At 31.5% G+C, this 9,662-nt stretch overlaps 2 long non-coding RNA genes across 2 annotated transcripts; both read left to right on the top strand.

The window, feature by feature from the left end:
- Window positions 1-607: 607 nt before the first annotated feature.
- On the top strand, window positions 608-1,893 carry LOC145038872 (uncharacterized). The gene is made up of 3 exons (XR_013679609.1): window positions 608-924; window positions 1,118-1,184; window positions 1,266-1,893. It is a non-coding gene; the product is annotated as an uncharacterized LOC145038872 (long non-coding RNA).
- Window positions 1,894-2,975: 1,082 nt separating this feature from the next.
- Window positions 2,976-4,237, top strand: LOC145038874 (uncharacterized). The gene is made up of 2 exons (XR_013679610.1): window positions 2,976-3,160; window positions 3,381-4,237. It is a non-coding gene; the product is annotated as an uncharacterized LOC145038874 (long non-coding RNA).
- Window positions 4,238-9,662: the final 5,425 nt, after the last annotated feature.

Here is a 9,662-nt window from a genome sequence, read left to right as displayed (position 1 = left end):
AGGAAAGGAGATAGAATTTGTTGAGAAATATAAGGATTCAAAACACAGGTTAAAATTTAATATTATTTTATTGATAACTACTTGTACTATTAACTTAATGATTTGAACGTCTTAAAAAATAATATTATTATATATTCAATCTATTTTTAGAAATAATGGGATTTCTTTTATAAGATAGTAAATATATATATATATATATATATATATATATTAAAATTCTCTTGCCTTAGCTACAGTTAACTTGTTAAGCTTTTGACAATTTTGATCCTTTGTTTATTTCTCTATTGTTACTTGTGGCTGACCTTATTCTAATTTCCTGTTCTTCTCTTTCTTTCGTTTCTTCTAAAATGTCGTGTATTCCCCTTCTATTTTTCTTTATTTGTCTTGCATTTATTTTAATATGATTCTTCTTTTGTTCGTACATTCCTGACTTGCTTTTAAATTTTCTACGTGTCTTCTTCCCTGTCGTTTGTTGTCCACATGCTCTTTTCTTCTTTCTCCCTGTTTCTTTTGGGTCAACTTCCACCGCTGTTTCTTTTTGTTCTTGCTTCTTCTTTTGGATAGGTAACTTCTCTCTCTTCTTCTTCTATTTCCCCTTTCTGTTTTTGTGTTCCTCTTTAACAATTATTGTCTCTGTTCGGTTAATTTGTTTTACAGAAGATGAAGATGTGAATGCGACGGGGTTCGATCATTTGGAAGAAAAGGTTTCCGACGGGGCCGAACAAAAGGAAAAGAGAAAAGGCAATTAGTCTCAATGGTGATTGACGAACAGGGGTATGGCATTCCATACTTAGCGGCGGCAGTAGGCGGCTCCACCACTTCTTCCTCTTCTATTTCATTCCAATGCAGCGAGGTGGGAGGCAAGGAACTGTCACTGGTGCTGAAATGAAAAGGAAGGTTGGGATAAACAAGTAGTAAAAGGGGGTAAGTAAAGTAACAGGTGCTTCCAATTTCTTCGATTCTTAACCAAGTTGTCATTTTTTGGTTTCTTTTTTATTGGGTTTCATGCTTAATTAATTACATATCTGATGATAACACTAATTTCATCGTCTACAACCACCTTTAACAACTTTTTATGACTTTCATATCTCTTGTTTTCTTTTGTGTTTGGCTGTAGGAAGCTCCTGCTATTGTTAAATCTTACTATGGCCAAAGAATTGTTGTTTGCCCTGTTGTAGAAGGGGGTGAGTCTTATTTTTCTGTATTTTTAGAGACTTGAGTGTATAAACTTTATATAAATGCTTATACTTATCTATTCTTTTCAGATTCCATCTTTTGGGTATGGTGGATGATGTTAAGGGTTATACACAACCTAATACTTCATCTTCACTTTGTTTCATAAAGTCAAAATATAGATGACTGAGGGTTTATCCGTTTCATTTGCTACTTTGGAGATACACATTAGAATGGAGTATATGTATCAAATTAAGTATCACAATCAAATGATTTGACTTGCACATTAGATTTTTGACAGAATGTTTGAATGAAACTGATCAGATTCTCTTGAAAGCAACTTTTGATTATGGATTTTATTTACATTTACAGATTGATCTGCAAGTGGTCCCTCATTTTGAATTTTCAGTCAAAAATCCACATGATGTTTGGGTGGAAAAAACATGGATTATGTGAGATAGGTTATTGAGTGTAGATATTTCACATGGCTTGAAATAAAGGATGGAGTAATTTCCATTCAAACGTGGTTCAACAAATCATAAGTTTATTCATCTTTTGAATATTTAGAGCTTTTATGTTAATTCCAGGTGATGCTCATTACAGTTGTTGCTGCAATATTAGTGCTTAAAATTTGTACAGGTGGTGATTGGTCCTCAACACTTAAAGGTAACCATTTGATTCAACATGTGGATATTGTAAACGAAAATCAAAAGTATAACAAGTTAGCAAATAATTTATATATATATATATTTTTATTCTCAACTTTTTGGATGTTTTTTGATAGAGTTGGGAGAGTAGTGGAATTGACCCCAAGTGGTGTTTGTATTGCTAATGAAGTTCAAGCTAGATTTAGACAGAAGGGCAAAATAGTTAACTTTTTCTTTTTAGTAGTTCAGATTTATTATTATTATTATTATTATTATTATTATTATTGTGTGACATGGAATAAAAAGAAGTCTTTTTATCACATGCATGTGATAATATCAAAGTATTCAATTTTAGTATGGTGAAAAATGTAAGGCAATGTATGTTTGATGAGTCATGTTTTTTACTCGATTTACTAATGATAATCAGTTTTTTTTTTTTTTGGATATAGAAATGAACGAGGAAGACGAGTTCAATGACTGCAATTTTAGGAAGGAGTACACACCACAACAATTCAATGATGAATCCATTATTTCTCACTTACAATCACACGGTACAAACAAAACTTTGTTCAAAGGTTCCTTAGTTTTTGCTAAAATTCACATATTTCATATGTTTATTTGCAATTTGAACCGGATACAACTTTTTCAAAATCAAATTTACTGTAATAAAAAAACAATCTTCTTATGTATATTCCTTATCTACAAGGACGATGTTCTTATGTACGGGACACGGTTTGATCTTTGCAATACATATCTTATTGATAAGTTAGCACCCATGGCAAGACATGAGAATGTAGTATTTTTATCTTTGACGAAATGGAATTTAAGATTACATTCCAATGTTTGATGGATTTCACGTTTATGCTTACATGATAATGATGAAGATGATATTTTTGGTTGTTGCACATTAAAAGTAGAAAACGTTGAGCCACAACTTCCAAATATCATTAGAGTAAACTATTATGCATAAAAATATTCTAAAAAAATATATCCATATTTTTTTATTCAGAAAATTAATAAAAACACATAATTTGCACTTTATGTATTTTACTTTTTTAAATCAAGTTTGTTACATGCAGTGGTTTCAGGTTTAATCCTAGTAGCATAACCTTATTCAGGGTTGACCTGCCTATCGAGGTTTGTTTTATTTTTATTTATTTATTCAAAATGCCGTCGGTTTAATTTCATTGTTAAAAAATAAAAATAAATGAAATGAAATGAAACACATGTTTCTTATGGAGATGTGGACGAGAACACAGAAGAACATACGTTGTCAAATATGAAAGAGGTTGTGGAGTCATCTGTTTAACAGAAGGCGAAGGCCACACATATATACCCAGGTTGGATGATACTTTTTTAAATGGATTCATGTTTCAACCACAATGCTTTCATAGGAAATAAAAATAAAGAAATTAGGTTTTGGGTGTTGGATTTTTTTAATACATATCGTTAATATATTAGATATAAATAGATAAGACATTTCTTTCTACAAATTTTTTGATAGAATATTGTAGGCTGGTAGCTAAACTTTAATTTTTATATGATTTTCTTTTGTCACAGATGAGTGAGTACATACTCTTATTGGGATCAAAATATTGGTGCTTTGGTTAATGAATCCACAAATGATGAGGGTGTTTTGGTAATTCGTCCAAGTGCTGACACGGAATACTTAGATTTGGGTATTTGTAAATACACTATAATAGGGGAAATGACTTATTAGGGTAATTAACTATTGCCCTTGTATTCTATTGGTCACTTTTCTTTTCTTTTTTTTTTTTGTATCTTATTTACCATTGAACTTGTTGTTGGTGTTCACAGAAACCATTGAAACCGGCTATTGAAGGTTTCTGACAATTTCTTATCTCCAGCGATTCTCCGGTCGTCTTCTTCGGCGAACCTCCGGCAAAAACGAGTTTTTCCGGCGGACTTTTCTCGACTTCCATCCAAGCGGCATCCACCGTTGGTGTTGCTGCTTAGCTTTTCCACCCTTCCCTCTCTCCCTCCTGTCGATTTGCTGCCAGAAAAAGGAAGAAGGGATGCAGGCAGCAAGCCACATGCCACCTCCTCCTGCCATCACTGGAACCCACCTGCCACCTCCCTTTTGTTGCCGGTAAACCACCATTACCACCTCTTGCTGCTTGCTGCTGCTATAAGTCATCAAACCGAGACCCAAGGATCCGTCGAAAATCTCATTTTTGCCGGAGACTCGCTAGAGATGACGACCAGAGAGTCGTCGGAGATAAGAAATTGTCGGAAACCTTCAATAGCCGGTTTTAATGGTTTCTGTGAACACATACAACAAGTTCAATGATAAATGAGATAAAAAAAAATGAAAGTGACCAATTAAGTACAAGGGCAACAGTTAATTACTCTAATAAATCATTTCCCCCACTATAATATTATTCTTTTTTGCTTCTTATTCCGGCTTTCACATATATTGATTGTTTGGTTACATGGTTCTTTGTCATGCAACATAAGGATTGTGTTATACAAATATGGAGTATGTATTTTCTTTTTTACTCATAATAATGAAAATACCCTCATCTAAATACAATGAAAATCCTTTCAATTCAACTGTTTTTATCATATATATATATATATATATATATATATATATATATATATATATATATATATATATATATATATATATATATGTTACAAAATAAAATATCCTTTAAAACACAAATATTACTTCCTACTACATATCAATATATAACACGGAACTCGGATCCAGGAACCCGGATCCAATCCATCTTTCTTTTATGTACATTATTCACATGTCTTTTATATTTAAAATTCTAGATAAGAATAGATTTAGTCATCCACATTTGTTATAACTGATCCATTGTATTCGGATCTCTCCTTGTATATGTACCGATTCAATTCATTGAGAAATATAAGTTTAATTCACACATTACTAAGAAATACAATCACCAACGACACACTACGTATTGACTATACGACATACATAACCGAAAACCAAAAGACTAAAAGCATGGTCGTAACCGAACCCCACGGAACGGTGTACCTCATTCTAGTTATTGTTAAAATACAATTTCAATGTATATTTTGTTTAGACTTTAATTTTACCTTTTTTAATAAGTTATGACAACAATTTATGATTTAAATATTTATATTGTATAACTTTATAAACCTAAATTGTTTTGTATCACTTCTTATTATTTATAGATAAAGTTATAAAACATGACTGCAATCAATATATATTAATTATATATCGAATTGCCATCTAATGATAAAATGGCATGTATATCTTTCGTTATCGTCCCTACTACCACGTAACCCTTGATGTAGATAGAGTCTAGATGTCACGTCTTATTCACCTCATATATATTTTATTGTCAAAGATTTATAATTGATATGATATTCTGAACATACACATATAGTCGGCCATGGGCTTATGGGTTGGGCCCATTTGGATCCGTAAGTCACTCGAAACAAAATTATGTTCCGTATGACCATAACAAAACTCTAGAATCTGGACCCATAAGCTATGACCCCCAAAATGGGTCAGCTTAAGTGTAGTTTATTATGTGGGCCCAATTGGTGATGCATGGATGCTAACTCGTGAACGTGTGTACGCATGTGTCCATGAATACATAGATATATAATATGTGGATGCATGGATTGACAACTGTTAATGAACAATTGGCCAATGCCCAATAGTTTACATGTAATTATCATCTTCGTTAATACGTCAAAAGCTTTAATTTCTAATAAAATGGAAACTACGAATAACATATGCAAGATAACTACATAATCTTCTTATTGCAACTATTTAAGTTTGATTTATTGAATAATTATGCAAAATCTCGCGTTTTGTGCGAGTTAAAATTATTAAGTTATAATTTGATAAATATATGTTATTGAAATTATTAGTCATTGATATTGAATATAATAATAATTTATATATGAAGTTGATATATAATATCTGACTTTAATATTTTGTAAAGTTTTTAAGGATAAAAAATGATTAATGGATTATATAACTATTTAATTTTTAAGCGAGATCTTTATTTATAGAAAATAAAAAAGCTTATTAAGTTTGTTTACCATGACCATGTGAAATCAAATTCTTCTTTATCACGTATCATTTTGTTTTTTGTTTTGTTATTCCACGTTGCTTACGAAAAAAATTTGAAGTGAAAACAAAGTAAAATGCTAACATATTGTTTATCCCATATTGTTTAAGAAACAAAATTTATGGGAAACAATAAGTAACCAAACTAAAACATTTTTTTCTTATAATTTTATTCCTCTATGTTCTTATTTTTAACAGGTTTAAAAATCAACCGCAATATTTTAGGAACCATTTTGTTTGATAATATAATAATTAAATTGCATTAAAATCAAGTAATATTAATTTTCAAACTCTTTTGGTGAAAATGGATACCATTTACTCAAAATCAACCCACTGTTTAAACTCAAATAATAGAATGTTTAATTATATATTTTTTTCCTTAAACTTTAATACCGAGAAAGTTTCTAAAAGATAAAAATGATTAATAATTATTTAATTATATTAAATTTAAAGGGAGATCTTTATTTATAAAATAAAAGAGTTTATTAAGTTTATTGACTGTATGTCGATGTGGGATCAAATTCACCTTTATCATGTATCTTTTTTTGTCATTTATTTTTAACCTATATCGTTTAATAAAAAAAGATGAAGTGAAAGCAATCAATTATAACTAAAGAGGCTAACATAATTTTTATATCACATTGCTTAAGAAATAAAACTCATGCGAAAGGCACATCTATAGATAAGGATGCTAAAATATTTTCTCTTGCAATGTTTTTTTTTTTTTTTTTTTGGAAAGGGAACTTCCTTAACGAGGGTTTCCGGGTCAGCTTTTGCGCACCGACTAATCCCCCGCTGCAAACATAAAGCTTTGCTTCATGCCCTGGAGCCACTGCAGGCGAACCTCCATGGCCACAAGGGTTGAGTGTTGCAATGTTTGTTCCCTTATGTTTTGATTTTGGTTGGTTTTGGCATCAAACGCAAAATTCAAGGTACCATGCGGTTGATCTTTTTTTTTTTTTTTCTTTTTTTTTTTTTAATTTGTAGAATTATCATATTTTCTATCTTTTATAATTTCTCATATGGATAAAATATAAAACAATGATATTAAAATCACACTATTTAATAAAAATCTTATTATCATAAACTTTCGATTTAGTTTTTTAACCTACATGGGAAGCCTTAAGATAAAAAAATATTTTACCCTCCTCATGTCAAATTTTTTTAACGGGTTTTAGTGTATATATAATCTTAAGACTTGGTGTTTATATAAATGTTAAAAACTTTTTTAACATTTTTATAAATACAATGTTCAACTTAATTTCCTTAAACCATGTTCAAACATTCAGCATCAAAAAGAAATTATATATATATATATATATATATATATATATATATATATATATATATATATATATATATATATATATATATATATATATATATTGTGATTATTCGAAAAAAATATTTACATGTATTAGTGCAAATGGGACTATGGAAAAAAACATACAATGAACAAGCAAATTTGATCATTTTTAAGTGTTTAACTTTTTTTTTAAATAGCAAATTACTTAAAATAGTCGGTTTGGTTAAAATTTCATACTTGGTCCCTAATATTCTTTTTGCATTCAGATCGTCCATATGATATGAATTTATTGCGTTTTGAGTCTCTGATAGACATGAAAAGACCATATTACCTTTAACTTTTTTATGATATTTCTAATTTTTATTTATTTATTTATTACATTTACCAAGTCAAATATGATCCCACCTCTTTCCCTTGGACCTTCTTCCCCTACCTCTATTTTCAGTGTTCTTGTTTATGCAACTCTACTTTCCCCTGTTGGAAAAAGATAAAATTACAAAAATGGTCCCTATGGTTGTCAAAATTTTGTGCTTTTGATCAAAAACGAAATATTGGTGCACCATTGGTCCAAAATTGGATCTTTTTAGTGATTTTGGTCCCTATCACTTAAAAAGACAATTATACCCTTTATATTTGTTTTTATTATTTTTATATAAATTGTAATGATTTTAAGTAATTAAAAATTAGAGAATGACCCCTCTCTCTCTCTCTCTCTCTCTCTCTCTCTCTCTCTCTCTCTCTCTCTCTCTCTCTCTCTCTCTCTCTCTCTCTCTCGTCTTTGACTTGTGAAAGTCAAATGAACTTATGAAGAAACATGCTAAAGCACTTTCATTCTTTGATCAAATTGAAGCCATATACAAGTTAATGAAAGAAAATTAATTAGTTCTTTTTCTCCTCGTAACCTTTCGCCACCTCCATCTTCTTGAAATAGTGTTAAATATAGGGCATAACCCTCTAAAACCTCATGAATCTACAACCCAAATTCATCAGTTCTGAAACACCACCATTTCACCACCCCTTTACCCCATCATAAGACCACCTTGCACCACCCTCTATTGACCAAAATCACCACCAAATACTACAATGATGAAATCTCGTAGTATGTTTCCTGCTAGGTCTCCTTATAATAGTTTGGTGTAACCTAGTCGTATATAATTAAGATTGAAAAGACAGTCGACTGAGTGACCCTGCCCTAAATCCACAACCAGACAAGGAACAGGAATTAAGGCGGAATCACGCACTCTAAATATGTAGAATCTCAATTATATATGACCATGCGTTTACACTAAGCCATCATAGCTCAACTGAAAAGATCTTTAGTTTTTCTATGAATAATATGTTGTTAGGTTGAGGGAGCAATTTATGATTATGTTTTTAATTGGAAAAAAAATTTGAGAAAATTCGATGCTTAATTTTTGTTGTTTGGCAACGTACCGAAAATCCCAGTAGGGTTCCTTGTTGCTTCATCATGTCTTGTTGTTAAAACTCCTTCCGCTGCTCCGTCATTCCTCTTTGTTGGACAATGTCTCTTGAAATGTCCCGTTTCACCACATGTGTGGCATATTAGACTTACTCCAGCATCAGGGGTTGTAGTGATGTACTGGGTCGGGGTCTTACAGTGGCGGGCGGTGTGCCCCTTCTTGTTGCACCTATTGCAATGCAATTCCCGGCAAACTCCATTATGATGGAAGCTGCACTTGTTGCATTTTGGGAGGTTTCCAGCATATGGTTTTCTCGGTGTTGGGTTAGTGAGGTCAGTGGGTGTATGGGCTACTACAGCTCGTTGCCTTTTGATAGGTCCTTGAGTCGAACTACCCCCTTTCCCGTCCAGGACTTTCGTTTCATGTTCTTGGGTTTGTGGTTTGGGGTGTCCTTGTAGGCGGCCCTTTGTTGATGCCCTTGGTTATTATTACGATTGGAATTGTTGACACCGATTCCATTTTTTTGTGTTGTTAGCGTTGAGTTGTGCAATGACGGCTGTCACAGCAGCTGTCAATGTTGATTGAAAAGTAGTAGAGTCTATCTGCAGGATTAGTGTCTTGCCAATTAGCCGCTTGTTTCCATCTAAATGCATGATTCTGTTGCATGGCGAGAAACGAGCTCGTAAGTAACTTTGGCCGTTTCTAGTTGTATCTAATATATATATATATATATATATATATATATATATATATATATATATATATATATATATATATTTATTTATACATATATATATACATTTATGTATGCATGTATATAAGTCACATGGTTTGTCGTATGATTCCCTAAATTTTCTATCACATTAATGTACTTATGGTGATAAGTAGTAGTAGGTATTGTACGAACGTTAGGTTTATCAAATAGAATATAATTATCAATACAATTAGTTGATTCGGATTACATGGGTTCTTGGAGGGCACACCTCTCTTGATTTACTACTACTAGTTGTGAT

The sequence above is a fragment of the Lactuca saligna genome, chromosome 4 (assembly GCF_052625555.1).
Source record: "Lactuca saligna cultivar CGN05327 chromosome 4, ASM5262555v1, whole genome shotgun sequence".
In the NCBI taxonomy this organism is placed as follows: Eukaryota; Viridiplantae; Streptophyta; class Magnoliopsida; order Asterales; family Asteraceae; genus Lactuca; species Lactuca saligna.
The sequence above is the reverse complement of the archived record's forward strand: the minus strand, read 5'-3'. Positions and strand labels throughout refer to the sequence as shown.